This window comes from Vulpes lagopus, chromosome 2, assembly GCF_018345385.1.
Source record: "Vulpes lagopus strain Blue_001 chromosome 2, ASM1834538v1, whole genome shotgun sequence".
Lineage (NCBI taxonomy): Eukaryota > Metazoa > Chordata > Mammalia > Carnivora > Canidae > Vulpes > Vulpes lagopus.
Window position 1 is genome coordinate 30,376,491 of NC_054825.1, and position 14,857 is coordinate 30,391,347.

Below are 14,857 nucleotides of genomic sequence, written 5' to 3' on the forward strand. Positions count from 1 at the left end.
CTTCCTCTGCCCTTCTCCCCACCCTTCCTCCGCTCTCTCCTCCCTCCAGCCCTCCTCTCTCCCCGAGTCCCCGCCAGCCCTACCCGCCCTCCGCCTTCCCACCCCGTCTCCACCCCCGCGCGCTCCTCCCGGCTTCCTGCCATCTCCTTGTGGGCCTCGCTCACCGCCCGGCCCCCTCTCCGGCCGGCGCCAGGCTCCCGGCTCGGATTCCTTCCTCCCCGGGGCGCGGCTGGGGGCACTCTCGCCCCCGGCCCACCGCGGGCCTTCCGCTCGGCCGCCCCGGCCAAGTTTGGCGCATCTGGGGCCACCCTGCCCGCCCTGCCTGTCTCCGGCTCCCGGCCAGCCTCGGAGGGGAGAGCTGTCTTCCGAAGCCTTCTCTCAGCCTCCGGCTGGGCCCCTTGCCTTCTCTTCTCTCCTGCCCTAGGGCCCACCCGGGCCTCCTGGCCTTTTCCTGGCTCTGGCGGAGGACAGCGCTGGTCTGAAGCTGACATCCATTCCCACCTGGACATCTGGGATATGCTACCCGTGTCCACCCTCACATTTATCCCGCCGTCCAGAGCTGGGCTCTCAAGGGACCATCACCTACCAGAGACCCCACTGTCCCTCCCACATACCCCAAAGCCAAGCGTCCGTCCTCACTTTTGCAACATCCTTAATTGCCCAGATTAAAAATGTGCTACCCAACATGGCCAGGACACCAGGCCTGGGGTAAGAGACAGTAAAGCCTGCGTGCTTAACTACTAGGCATCGTGGCCTCTAATGGAACCTAATGATGCTTTACACTGTCATTTACACTTATGTCCATTTAAGCCTCAAAACGACCTCAGAAATACAATTATTTTCCTCCTTTTACTGAAGAGGAGACATGAAGTCTAGAGGGGTTAACATCATGAAGCTGGTGTCTCTTTTCTCCCCATCCCATTCAAACTTCATGCACTGTGACATCTTTCTAAAACACAGACCTGGTGTTGCGTTGCTTTCTCCACTGACCACAGGATAGAGTTCTATCTCTTCTATGGGCATATTTCACAAACTGGCTCCAACTGACTTTCACTTTCCTGGTTTTCTACTTCCTTTCCTTACCCATGTTCCCACCCAGTGTGCCAACCCCACCAAACCTCTTAGGTTCCCCCAAATAAGCTCAGAATGCCCTTCATTCCCAGACCTCAGTTGGCTGGCAAGCCCCTGTTTATCCTTCAATGCCTAGTTGAAATGCTTCTCCCTTTGGTCCAGCCTCCCAGGCTGTTGAATGCTGGCTCTTTAGGCCCTCTCTTGGAGCACGCAGTAGTTCTGCAATACTCCTGGGTCTGGTACATTACAACTCTTGGTTGTCACCTCTATCTTTGCCTGGCACATAGGAGACCCAATAAATGTCAGTGGGGTGGATGACCCAGTGGCGGTGGGAGCAGTGATGAAACAGGGGGCCTTCTTACCCGGGGATCATGCATGCTCCAGTCCCCTAGCTGACCCTACCTGCAGAACTAGTCCCTCATCTCGTGGTCATCTGATGTGTCCATTGGCCTGCTGGCCTGGCTGAGCAGGTCTCTCTTCCAGCAGCCTGGCACCCCTCATGGGAAAAAGTGGTTTCTCAGGGGAATAATGCCTCTCACTGCCAAAACAGCCTCACCTACAGGGACCTGAGAGAGCTCTGAACACTTATTTTAAGTGAATAAAAGGTGATGTATAACATCCATATCTACATAAGATAGCATGGTCTAGAGGCTTAGGGTGCAAACCATGGAGGCAGACTCCCTGGCGATGCATCATCACTTCACCACTCCCTCGTGCTGGGACCTGGTGTGTGTGTGCGTGCTTGCACTTAACCGTACTGTGCCTCAGATTCCTCATCTGTGAAATCCTTACATTCAGCAAATGGATATTAAACACCTGTTAGGCACTGGGCACCATTTCAGGGTTTAGGGATACATAATACTCATGTCATCATTATTAACTGAATGCTTACTATGCTCTAGGCACTCGTTGTTCTTTTTTAAGTAAGCTCTATACCTAATGTGAGGCTTGGACTCACTGACCTCAAGATCAAGAGTCACACGCTCTAACGACTGAGCCAGCCAGGCACCCCTATATTCTAGGCAATAGGCTCAGAGGGTTAAGGAAGGTGACCATGTTCACAGAATTGATGGATGACAGTTTAAACAGGAGCCCAGGTGTGGCCGACTCCAGGTTCACATTCAAAGAGCTTATATATACTTTCCCATGACTTATTCTCAGCTACTCTTACAAGGACCCAGAAAGGTTACATAACTTGCCCAGGGAAACAGAACTAGCTAAGCGTCAGTGTGGAGACTCAAACGTAGGTCTTCTGATCCCAATTCTGGGGCCTTTCAGCATCCCTGGTGAGACAACCTCAGGGTGCCAATCTTGAGAAGGGCTGGAGCTAGGCAGGCACCTGGAGGCTGAATCTGGGTGCTGGGCTGGAGGCTGGTTATGCTACACAAACACCTCTGTGAGCAGGGGATCTAACCAAATAAACACTTGGGAGAGTTCTGTCGTCTAAAAAAAGGCATCTGGAGACTTAAGGGTGGAGCGCCACCTGGTGGACACAAACCTCCGGCCTCACAGCTAAGTCCAGCTCCTTACAAGGAAGACAATGGGGTGGCTTTGGAGAGATATTTTTAGCCTCTGGAATCCTGAAAACATTCTGAGGGGCAGTCCCAGGAGACTCTGCAAAAGCATAAGCATGCAAGAAAATCTTGATTCCTCCCACACAACAAATACGGCCTAAGCACCTGTGGGATGCAAATAATCTGGTGTAGAAGGTAGGAATTAAGAAGCAGGGCTCCTGCCCTCACAGTGTTGCACTCTTCTGACCGGAGGGACAGCTGTGGACGTGAAATGGGGAGATGGATACAAGGAAATCCGAAAGGGAGAGTATGTGTGATAAGAGGGCTGGGAAAGCTTTCAGAATGACGTGTCTCTGGAGGGTGGCTAGAATTGTGAAAAGCAGAGGTGGGGGCTGGGCATTGTTGGGCAAGGCAGTCTACCATGGGGCCTGAGCGGTCCTGGCTCTCGTCACCAAGTGTGCTCAGAATGCAAAACCACGGTCGCCCATTTGCTTTCCAACCATTTCTTACTGTTGTGCTCTGCAGCCAGCAACTTTGTGGGATGAGGGAACATCTCCCAGGCTGAGAGCAGGCTTGCTTGTTGCTTAACTATAAAAGTGGTGGTGGTAGGAGGGGACGGGGTGGGTTCTCGAAGCGCAGTGCTCACCGTAGCTGTGACGTAAAGCTCCTGCATGGGTAATATCCACCTGGGCCCCTCAGTGGTGCCCCTGTGAAACTAGGAAACAAGGGAAAGAGACATAAAGATGATGCTCACACTGCTTGCTGTGCCAAGAATGGTAGATCCTTTGGGTCTGACTCAGAAAACCGGGTCTTCTGCAAGCATTTATGAAACAACAGCAGGCTAGCTTGTTAGCTTGAAAGTGGGGGTAAATCCCAGCCCCTGACAGGTGCTATAGGCAGAGGGAATAAGAAGTAGTGATGTTTGCCAGTCCCAAATCAATCTAAGTCCCAAATCGATGACTTTCACTATGCCCAGAAGGGAAGGTGGCTTGTAACAAGGAGTGACCACCCGGAGATCCCATAAACAGCTCTGGATGTTTGGTCAGTTCTGTCTTCAATCTCTGGGCTACCGTAAATGTACTGCATATATAGATTCAGCTCACATTGGTTTAATACCTATTATGTGCCAGGCCCTGAGCTGGCACTTGACATAAATTAGCTAACAGCAGAGGCAAACTCACAGTGAGGAAGGAGATGGGTGTTGGGACCTGCAGAATCTTGCCTTGAATCTTATAAATTACTAAATAAACATTTTTTCAACACCCTACTATATGTATACCTGGCATTATGCTATAATCCTACACCTGAGTTGGAAGAGGCCTTAAAGATCATGTGCTCCAGGCTTCTCATTTTCTAGAGGGATAACTAAGGCCTGGGGAAGATAAGTGGCTTGCCCTAGGTCACACAGCTGGCTGATGATGTGAGTGCCAAGTTTAGAACTTAGGTCTCTGGCAGCCCCGGTGGCCCAGCGGTTTAGCGCTGCCTTCAGCCCAGGGTGTGATCCTGGAGACCCAGGATCGAGTCCCACGTCGGGCTCCCTGCATGGAGCCTGTTTTTTTCTCTCTGTCTCTCTGTTTCTCATAAATAAATAAAATCCTTAAAAAAAAAAAAAAAAAAGGACTTTGGCCTCCTGATTCACAATCCAGTGTTCACTCAGGGCAGGGGGCTCTGTACATGAACTCTCATTTGTTGGCCAAGTGGCTCACACCTCCAGACCTGTTCCCAGGGCTGTGGGAACAGGGACCTCTAGAATGGTGGGTGGGGTCCCCTCTGGGTTGGAATTGGGTAGAAATCTGGTGGCTCTTGAGTTTGTTATTCCAGCCCTTGAGGGGGACCTGGCCTTTGTTGGAACTATAAAATGGCCTGGATTCTGGCACCTTGGGGCTAAGCATGATGAAGTGGCAAAGACATTTGACTCTGACAAAGCTCAGCCCTTGCTCCCCAGGTGAAGCTGGCCAGGACCAGACCAGGAGCCACAGGTACCCTCTGAAGCTTATCTTTGTGTGAAGCCACCCAGAACACCCGCTGGCAAGGCTGGTTCCTAAGGCTAAGTAACCATGGGTAACCATGGGTGACCAAAGTAGAGGTCCAGGAGACTTCACATTAATTGGCTGTCTATGAGGTACTGAAGATGACCTCCTACTGGGACCTGTGATGGGGATGTGCAGACCTCAGCAGACCACAGTCCTAGAGAAAAGAGGATCCTCACTTATAAGAATGGACATTCTGAGCCAGGATGGACTGAATCAGTCACCACCACTCTGCCAGTCAGCCTTGGATAAAAGTGCCAGTGGCTCAATAGTAATAACCAACATTTGCAAAGCGTTTACCATGGGCCAGGCACCATGACAGGTGCTTTCCACTCTTGTCTCACTTACTTCCCACAATAGCTCTGTGAGGTAGGGCCTTTAAACCACTTCTACTTTAAAATGAGGAAACTGAGGCACAGGGAGCTTATGTGACTTATCTAACGTCACATATCTAATGGAAAACGGAATTCAAATATTTGATGTCCAAACCTAGGCTTTTATTCTTTAAAATATTTTATTTATTTATTTGATAGAGAGAGAGAGAGAGAGCACAAACAGGAGAGGCAGAGGGAGAGAGAGAATCATGCTCTCCACTGAGCAGAGAGCCTGATGCAGGACTCAATCCCAGGATTCTGGAATCATGACCTGAGCCGAAGGTAGACACTTAACCTGCTCAACCGACAAAGCCACCCAGGCACCCCCCAAATCCAGGCTTTTAATCAGTGCATATATCTCAGATTTCAGCCTTGGTCTTGGAAGTGACAAGACATCAGAGGACTGCCCCCCAAGCAGTGATAAAGAGAATGATGCCTATGTTGCAGAGATGGTCAGCAGGTAGGGGGCCACAAGAGTGGGTGTGGCTGTCACAGGCCCTAAGATCTGCATTTGGGCAGCCTGACTGTGTCTGCTGTTTCTACTTCTTACCCTGCTATGTCAAGGGTGTCCAGGAAAGGGGGATTTGTCCCCCTAATTCTCTAGCCCATCCATGACTGGAGCTTTAAAGCAAGAAGAGTGAGGCCCAAGGGTCACCATCAGATGATGCTTTGCACTGCATGTTCCCACCTGCATCTCCTCTTTGGCCCTTGCAACAACCTTGGGAGATAGGAAATTCATTATCTCCACTTGACAGTTGAGGAAAATGAGACTCAGAAAGATTAGGCTAGGAACTAAATTTAGATTTCTGGACCACTGGAAACACTACAGCTGTCTGAGATTCCCTGAGTCTACTTTAACCATGAACTTGCCCCTTAGGTCAGTCTCACCAGACCCTTTATCAGACATTATTCATTGAAATCACAAGGCAAAAGCAAAGATGGTCTCACCACCACTACCACTTGGTCTCCAACTCCCGTTACCACTGGGGTCCCTTACAGATGTGGCTAATCATGGAGATTTTCTCCAACTCTGGTTTTTCTCTCTGCTGCCAAAAATCCACCCCCTCCCCCACGTAGACTGGCAGAGTGGGATGCCATGACTGAACAAGCTCAGAAGTCACAGACGCCACTGGACCTTGTCCTGACCTATTAGGAAGATGTCAAAATAGCTAACATCATGGCATTCAAGGATCAAGAGAAGAAGCAAAAACCTTCAGTGGTATTGAAATGCTTTGGGAGACCTGCCTGCCTCTCCCATGGCAGCATTTTCCCTGTACTCACAGCCCCTGTCGGACTGGTGGCTCTAGATATAGATGGTATATTTATACTATAAAGCTCTGACCCTACTTTCCTATCTCTTCTTCTGACCCAAACTGGGCCTATCAGATTCCTTCTTTTACAAATTGACCAAATGGTCATTCCTAAATGGAGCAAGTGCTGGAGTAACCAAAGCCAGTACATGAGGCAAATTTAGGTGAAGTAGAAATCCTGCATTGGCAGAAGTTGATCTGCAGAGAAGAGGGCAGTGTGTTAGGGTTGTCTAGAGAAACAGGAAGGATAGATAGATATGTAGATTTATTCTAAGAAACTGGTTTGTGTAATATAATTACAGGCTTTAAGGAGGCTTTTAAGTCCCAAGATCTACAGGTGGCAAGGTGGACACCTAGGAGAGCCATAGTGTAGCATATTCTAAAGGTTGCAGGCTCAAGACCCAGGAAGACCCAGGGTTTTAGTTAGAGTCCAAAGGTGTGGGGAAAAATAAACAATGTCTCTGGGCACTTGGGTGGCTCTGTTGGTTAAGCTTCTTGATTTCTGCTCAGATCATGATCTCAGGGTTGTGAGATCAAGCCCTGTATTGGGTTCTGCAGTGAGCATGGGGCCTGCTTAAGACTTTCTCTAGGCAGAAGGAGGTTCTCCTTACTCATGAGAGGGTCAGCCTTTTTGTTCTTTCCAGGCCTTCAACTGATTGGATAAGATCCACCCACACTAGGGAGAGCAATCTGCTTTACTTAGTCTACCAATTCAGATGTTAATCTAATCCAAAAACACCATCACAGACACACCCAGAAAAATATTTCAACAACTCTCTGGGTGCTCTGTGGCCCAGTCAAATTTATATATAAAATTAACCATCACAGGCAGCTATGCAGGCACAAAAGATGGTGAGAGAGGACAGTTGCCTGTGACTTGCTTTGGGTGGTTCTGTTAGACTTCAGTTCTGTGAACTCACTGTTGCTTTACAGTAACACCCCCTTGCGCTGCACTTTTTCATTTTAGCTAACTTGAACAGATTTCTGCATCTTATAACAGCACTGGAATGAAGCACATTAACTAACTAACTGCTAGGGTGTAACTTATAGTTCCACTCTGTGGTGGTGGAACTGCAAATTCTTTGATTCTTCTCCCATCAAGAGGTTGAGTCTATGTCCCCTTTCCCTGAATCTGGGCAAGGATGGCAGGATGGCAGAAACCATACTGTATGACTTCTAAGTTCTGTCCAAAAGGCAAAGCCACTTGAGCCTTATTCACTAGACCTCACTTGTGCCCCTGAGCCACCATGGAAGACATCTATGTTCCAGGTCACATTGAGAATCCAGTCAATAAAAAAAAATAAAATAAAATAAAAATTAAAAAAAAAAAAAAAAGAGAATCCAGTCAATAGTCCTGGCTTTCAGGTTCTCCTAGCCTAGGGACCAGATACATGAAGTGAGCTTTCAAATGATTCTAACCCCAGCTGTCAAGGCAATCTCAGCCTTCCAGACTTCTGGCTGAAGTCCTGCCATCACAGGGCAGAGACAAGCCATGCCCACTGTGCACTATCTGAATTCCTGTGTATCGTTCATGCTTTCTATTTTCTGTTGTTTTGTGATGTTTTGACATCTTGGAACCTTGCAGATCCAAGCAGGGACTGCCCCTCCCAGGTTTAGCTAATTCCTAAAGATAGCAAATAATGTGATTGTGAGTGTGCCTTTGACGAGCAAACTAATCGATCCAGAGCCCATACTCCAAACCACTTTCTCTGTTTTGGCTCTTACACTCTAGGAGGCAATATTCCTCTGCCCTAATCATTCCAGGGAAAGGTATCAGACAATTGAAGATGGTCCCTGGGAATCCCTGGGGGGCTCAGTGGTTTAGTGCCTGCCTTCGGCCCAGGGCGTGATCCTGGCGTCCTGGGATAGAGTCCCACATCAGGCTCCCTGCATGGAGTCTGTTTCTCCTTCTGCCTGTGTCTCTGCCTCTGTGTGTGTGTGTGTGTGTGTGTGTGTGTCTCATGAATAAATAAATAAAATCTTAAAAAAAAAAAAAAAAAAAAGAAAGAAAAGAGGACAGTCTCTAGGCCCCAGAGCCTGCTGGAATTATTCAAACTACCCAATCCTATACCTGCCTACCCCTCCTTACTATGCTTCACCCATTTCTTTCCACAAAAACTACAATAAAAGCTCATGTCCATGCTTTTCTCTTGCCACTTCTGCTTCCTGACTGACCCTGTGTTTCCCCAGGTGGCCCTGTGTGGCATATCCCTTCCTCTAGGGAACTATGAGTAACAAGTTATCTTTTCTTTTCTTTTTTTTTTTTAGATTTTATCTATTTATTCACGAGGGACACAGAGAGAGAGAGAGAGGCAGAGACACAGGCAGAGGGAGAAGCAGGCTCCATGCACGTAGCCAGACAGGGACTTGATCCCCTGTCTCCAGGACCATGCCCCGGGGCTGAAGGCCGGGCTAAACTGCTGAGCCACCCAGGCTAAGCAGTTATCTTTTCAATGCCCTAAGTTATCTTTTCAATGGTAGCTATCTCCTCATCTGTTGGCCTCACTATTCCTAAATAAAACCAAAATCTTCAGTACATTTTAAAACCACCTGATCAAAAAATAAAAAATAAAATAAACAACCTGGCCTGGGGTACCTGGGTGAATCAGTCAGTTGAGCCTCCAACTCTTGATTTCAGCTTAGATCATGATCTCAGGGTCATGAAATTGATCCCCATGTCCAGCTCTGTGCTCAGTAGAGTCTACTTATCCCCTCTCCCTTTGCTCCCTCCCCAAATAAATAAATAAATCTTAAAAAAAAAAAAAAGGTTACTGCAAAGCCACCCAAGGAGCTGAGGGAAGCCACTAGTCCCTGTGTGTTGCTGGCTGCCATGTGCTGTAGGGTAAACCTCCCACGCTGCAGGAACCCACACTGCCAGACCTGGCACTTGAAAAGTCACCTGAGCTCCGGGAGCAGGCACTGGAAAAGCCTCTCAAGCTGCAGGAGCTCAGTGAAAGGGCACACCTTAACCGAGGAGAGAAACCTTTCCTCCTACGGTGTCTTGCCAGCTCCCTCTACTGACAAAGCTGAGCATTGTGCCAGCTGGAAAAGGAGAAATATTTACAGGACTCGGCTCCTTTATCGCAGAGATAACTGGCACAGTCTACCTCTTTGGAGACTCAACTTCCATATACAACCTTCTATATACATCTGGGCTTCCATAGGACAGTGAAACAACTCCATATTTCCACCTAATGAAATACAGCATCTTTCTTTTCTTTTCTTTTCTTCTTCTTCTTTTTTTTTTTGAAACTGTTTATTTTCGGTCAACCTTATTTCCATTTTGTTGCTTCTGTGAAAGAGCAGCTTAAGACCACTCAGTGGTTGCTCCTACCCATTCAGTGGCCTGAGCAGTGGGAGCTGCAGGCCAATCTTCAGTGGCTGGCTGAGCGCTCCAGTCTTCAGTAGGGAACTGCTGAATAGGAACAGAGGGCACCTGCATGCCTTCAGACCAGTCTCCAACTTCAGGCTGAGTTGCAGTGAACTCAGGAGCTATAGCCGTCCATTCACCCTGAAATTCCTCCTTAGTCACAGCCTTTTCAGCAGCAGCCTGTTCTTCCTTTTCAATCTCTTCAGGATCTCTGTAGAAGTAGAGATCAGGCAAGACTTCCCACGGGTGCTCATGGGAACTGGTGCTACGCATGGGCAGGACTTCCCGAGCTAGCAGCCACCACATCAGACCCACTGAGTGAGCTCCCTTGCTGTTGCAAGGGGTGGCGATGTCCACGTAGCACAGAGGAGAGTCTGTGTTACACAGAGCAATGGTAGGCAGGTTAACGAGGATGCCTCTGTGAGAGGCTGGTGGTCAGTCCTGGGATCAGTAACCTCCAGAAGCCTTGGCTCTTGGAAGGCTGCCTGGATCTGGTTAGTGAAGGTTCCAGGAGTGAAGCGGCTAACAATAGGAGTGGCTCCAGTAGCAACAGCAAATTTCAGCACAGCTCACTGGCCAGTATTCCTGGATGATATAACACTGACATCAGCTGGGTTTTCAATGGCAACAATGGCACAAGCTGCCAACAGAAGCTTCTCCCAAGTTCTCTTCAGATTTATGATGTAGATACCATCACTTTTCCTTTTGTAGATGTACTGTTCCATTTGGAAGTCAAGGTTGGTGCCACCTAAGTGGGTCCCTGCTGCAAGGAATTTGAGGACATCTCCTTCATTTGCAGAACATCAAGGGCTCCGGACATTGTTAAAGTTTCCCTGTAAGTTATGATGGGAACGAAAAACAACGCTGTATGGACCCTTCCCTGGGTAGTGTGGAAAAGGAAAGCATCTTTCTTGTAAATGACATTCTTACCCCCTCTCTTCAAAATAAGGAGATATTCAGTCCCAGTGATCTGTATTAAGTACTGCTCAGAAAGAAAAAAAGACTTCTTGGATTTTGTCAGGGTCCTTTGGAATATATTGTTAACTAAAGACTAAGCTAGTAACGATAATATCCAATAACTTCCATATAAATGTACATATAAAATGAAAGCATAAGAGAAAGAAAAGGGGGCAGCCCCCATGGCACAGCGGTTTAGCGCCGCCTGCAGCCCAGGACCTGATCCTGGAGACCTAGGATCGAGTCCCACATCAGGCTCCTGCATGGAGCCTGCTTCTCCCTCCTCCTGTGTCTCTGCCTCTCTCTCTCTCTCTATCATAAATAAATAAATATTTAAAAAGAGAGAGAGAGAGAGAGAGAAAAGGCTACTATGTACAAAAACACCATGTATATATAACAAACAAAAAATATGCAAAGCTGCTACAATCCTTTTTTTTTTTTAAGATTTTATTTATTTACTCATGAGAGACACACACACACACAGAGAGAGAAAGAGAGAGAGAGAGAGAGGGGCAGGCAGAGACACAGGCAAAGGGGAGAAGCAGGTTCCATGCAGGGAACCCGACATGGGACTCGATCCTGGGTCTCTGGCCCTGGACTGAAGGCAGCGCTAAACTGCTGAGCCACCCGGGCTGCCCTACAATCCTTTTTATAACTAGCCACAGGGCTGTTTTAGTAGCCATTAATGATTTTCTAGCTGCTTTATTCCTTGTACAATTATTAGTTGGCATTTTACTATAAGGAAAGCCTTTTTCTTCTCCTCTGTTTACCTATTCACTTATTTATAGTGCTACGGACTCAGGTGTTTTTTCACTCATTGGATTATAATCTATTAGTGTCATGCTTTATTTTGATGCTCTGCATTTGCTAATGGGAGCCCTTATAAAAGGACTCCTTGTCCCTTTGATGTGTTTGCATCATTCTTCAAGTACTTCTTTGCTTTCTAGGACAAGATATTCTAGAATCATCCTGAACTTTCTCAACCCCAGTGGCTGAATTGATCATTTATCCAAGGGGCCATGGTTCCTTTTGTGGAGAATATTGAGAACTCATATGTGGGGCAGCCCGGGTAGCTCAGCGGTTTAGCGCCACCTTCACCCAGGGTGTGATCCTGGAGACCTGGGATCGAGTCCCACATCAGGCTCCCTGCATGGAGCCTGCTTCTCCCTCTGCCTTGTGTCTCTGCCTCTGTGTTTGTGTGTGTGTCTCTCATGAATAAATAAATAAAATCTTAAAAAAAAAAAAAAAGAGAGAGAACTCAGTATGTGAACTGTAAATGTGCATATCCCTGTTGTGGTATCATTGCTTCTAGGCCCTCTCAGCAGACACAGCTGGAGAACATGTGTGCTTGTATGTGTTTGTGTGTAAGCATACACATGTATATATGCACACATAATACATTTAAACATATGTATACATTTACAACTTATTTATTTTTTAAATTTTATTTATTTATTCATGAGAGACACAGAGAGAGAGGCAGAGACACAGGCAGAAGGAGAAGCAGGCTCCATGCAGGAAGCCTGATGTGGGACTTGATCCTGGGACTCCAGGATCACGTCCTGGGCCAAAGGCAGGTGCTAAACCGCTGAGCCACCCAGGGATCCCCAGAAGGGTGCTTTTTAAAAAGTTTAGAATTACCAAGATCGCTGATCAAGAAAAACAGAATTAACTCAAGAGTCACACAATGTTCTCTCTGCTCCCCCCAGAATAGGACAGATAGCAACCACAAACCTCAACTCCACCGGGGAACCATTTGTAAGAGCTCCTTGAACAATTCCTGCAGGACAGAGAGAGAAGGGGTCAAATGCTGGGTTAATGTCTGTAGCAAGGCTTATATTGAGCGCTATGCCTATAGCACCTCACTTCATCCTCACAGCAAAACAGAGAGGTGCCTATGATTCTTTCCAGTTTATAGATGAGGAAGTAGGAAAGCAGAGAGGTTATTTGCCTAAGGTTGAACAGCTGGAACTCCTTTTCTAGACTCTACTCCCCTAGAAATTAGTAGTCTACTGAGCCCTATTGGCACTTGAGGCAAAAGGAAACATGTGCACTCCTATACACACCTATCAAAATATTCTCCCATATTGTGAATCAAATGGAAAAGTTGATGAAAGCCCTACAATTAAAAAACATGGCCATCCATAAAGACTTGTGTTGCCCAGTCGGTTCACACACTATTTTCAACCCTCAGAAAGTTAATTGGAAGGGAGCATAACGGTAACCTGTGTGGGAACCACGGGCTGATTGGAAATGACCATTCTTGTTGCAAAATGACACCAGGTCATAAAACAAACAAGAGCTTGTCTTTAAGTGTTGATATTTTGTTCATCATGGATGCTTTACATTAATTTTGATTTTTAAAAATATTACACTAAAATATTTATCTTGATTACTGAGTTTTTTTGTGTCCCCTTAAATACTGCACCCAAGGAGTACTCCTTACTCACCTTACCTTAATCTGATTCTTGGTAAAACCAAATCTTGGCCTGAATTACACCAAGGCTCCATGCCTCAGATTTGACTTTCTCTTCGAAACAGGGCCTTCCCTGCTGGGGAGGTGGATCCCACCCAGATCCTCCAGTCCTGCAGGATGGAAGTGCACTATCTTCTCATCAGACATACGGAATCATAAAGCTCTAACAATAGAAACGTTTCCATTGTGTGATAAGCGCATGGTCACATGTCTACAAAAATGTTTGGAGACACCAGATGTTCTCCACCCAGCCTTAGTCACGTCTGACCCAGAAGCCACAAGTTCCCAATTCCCACCCTGGTATGCTCATTTGAGCTCCTGGCATCAGAAGTCCTAGGCTCTCTAAGCACTAATATGCTAAGAGTTTGGCCCTTTCTATTTCTGAGACTGGGGAACAGGGTGTCCCTGGTTCAGAAGCTCAGTCTCCCTATTTAGGACTCCACACACTCCTTTCTTTAGCCAAGCAGCTGGCTGAAAGGTTTTGCAGCAATCAGTGCCTTCTATTGGAGATGAACATTGCTGACTTCTTTATTCATTTGCTATTTCCCTAGGTCTTCAGAAAAAGCAAAGAGAAACTGCTGCTAAAACCCTTTTAACTATAGCAAAGCATTTGCTGATGTTTTTGTAGAGGACAGAAAGAGAAACTGGAGACCTTGGGATGGGGAAGAACAGCTCCCAAACATCCCTTCCACCTTGCAGAAAGGGACCCACAAATCCTTATGTGCTGGCTTTTATTCCTTCTCCCTCACAACTTTTACAGAGGAGAGATCACACTTCAATGACTATGAAGGTCAACTTTGAAGTGAAAAAGAAATCAGGGAGACCTAGCTCCCTATTCCCAGGTACCTTCCTGACCACTTTTGAACCAGTGTACAAATAACTCCTCATCTTCCAAGGAAGTAAACAAGCATTTATCAAGAACCTATTGGGGGCTCATAGGTGGCCGCAGTTGGTTAAGCATCTGATTATTGATTAAGGCTCAGGTGGTGATATCAGCATAGTGATCCTAGGGTCCTGAGATTGAGTCAAGCGTTGGAGTCTGCACTCAGTGGGGGAATCTGCTTGAGATTCTCTCTCCTTCTCCCCACTCCCAACAACTCCTTCCTCATGCTGTCTCTCAAATAAATAAATAAATCTTAAAAAAAAAAAAAGATCCTATTGGACCCTGCATCCATTCCCACTCCTTCTGATCTACATTCCAAGCTATGGCCAAAGTGGCCTTCTAAAAACACAAATTTTTCATGAGGATGAAATGAGCTAATATCTGTAAAGTGCTGACTGGCACATTTAGATATAAAATATCTAAAAAAAAATAAAATAAAATATCTATTAGACAAGTATATATAATGCTATTCTCCTCAGAGAGTCAAATGGAAATGTTTTCACTGTCCATCTCTGCCTTCTGCTTTCTCACCACTCTCTCCCTTGGGAGTCTTACTCCAGGTCTCATTTTTTTTTTAAGATTTTATTTATTTATTCATTGGAGACACACACACACACAGAGGCAGAGACACAAGGCAGAGGGAGAAGCAGGCTCCATGCAGGGAGCCTGACGTCGGACTTGATTCACCGACTCCAGGATCAGGCCCTGGGCTGAAGGCACGTGCTAAATTGCTGAGCCATCCAGGGATTCCCCTCTAGGTCTCATTTTAAGTCCTCCTGAGCCAAACTTTCTCCTAGACTTTGCACATGCTATTCTCTTTCTTTTTTTTTTTTTTAATGTTTTTTTCTTTTTCTTTTTTTTTTTTTTTTTAA

At 46.7% G+C, this 14,857-nt stretch overlaps 1 pseudogene; it reads right to left on the reverse strand.

Moving 5' to 3' along the window:
* Positions 1-9,603: 9,603 nt before the first annotated feature.
* Positions 9,604-10,489, reverse strand: LOC121484967 (annotated as a pseudogene).
* Between the last annotated feature and the right edge of the window lie 4,368 nt (positions 10,490-14,857).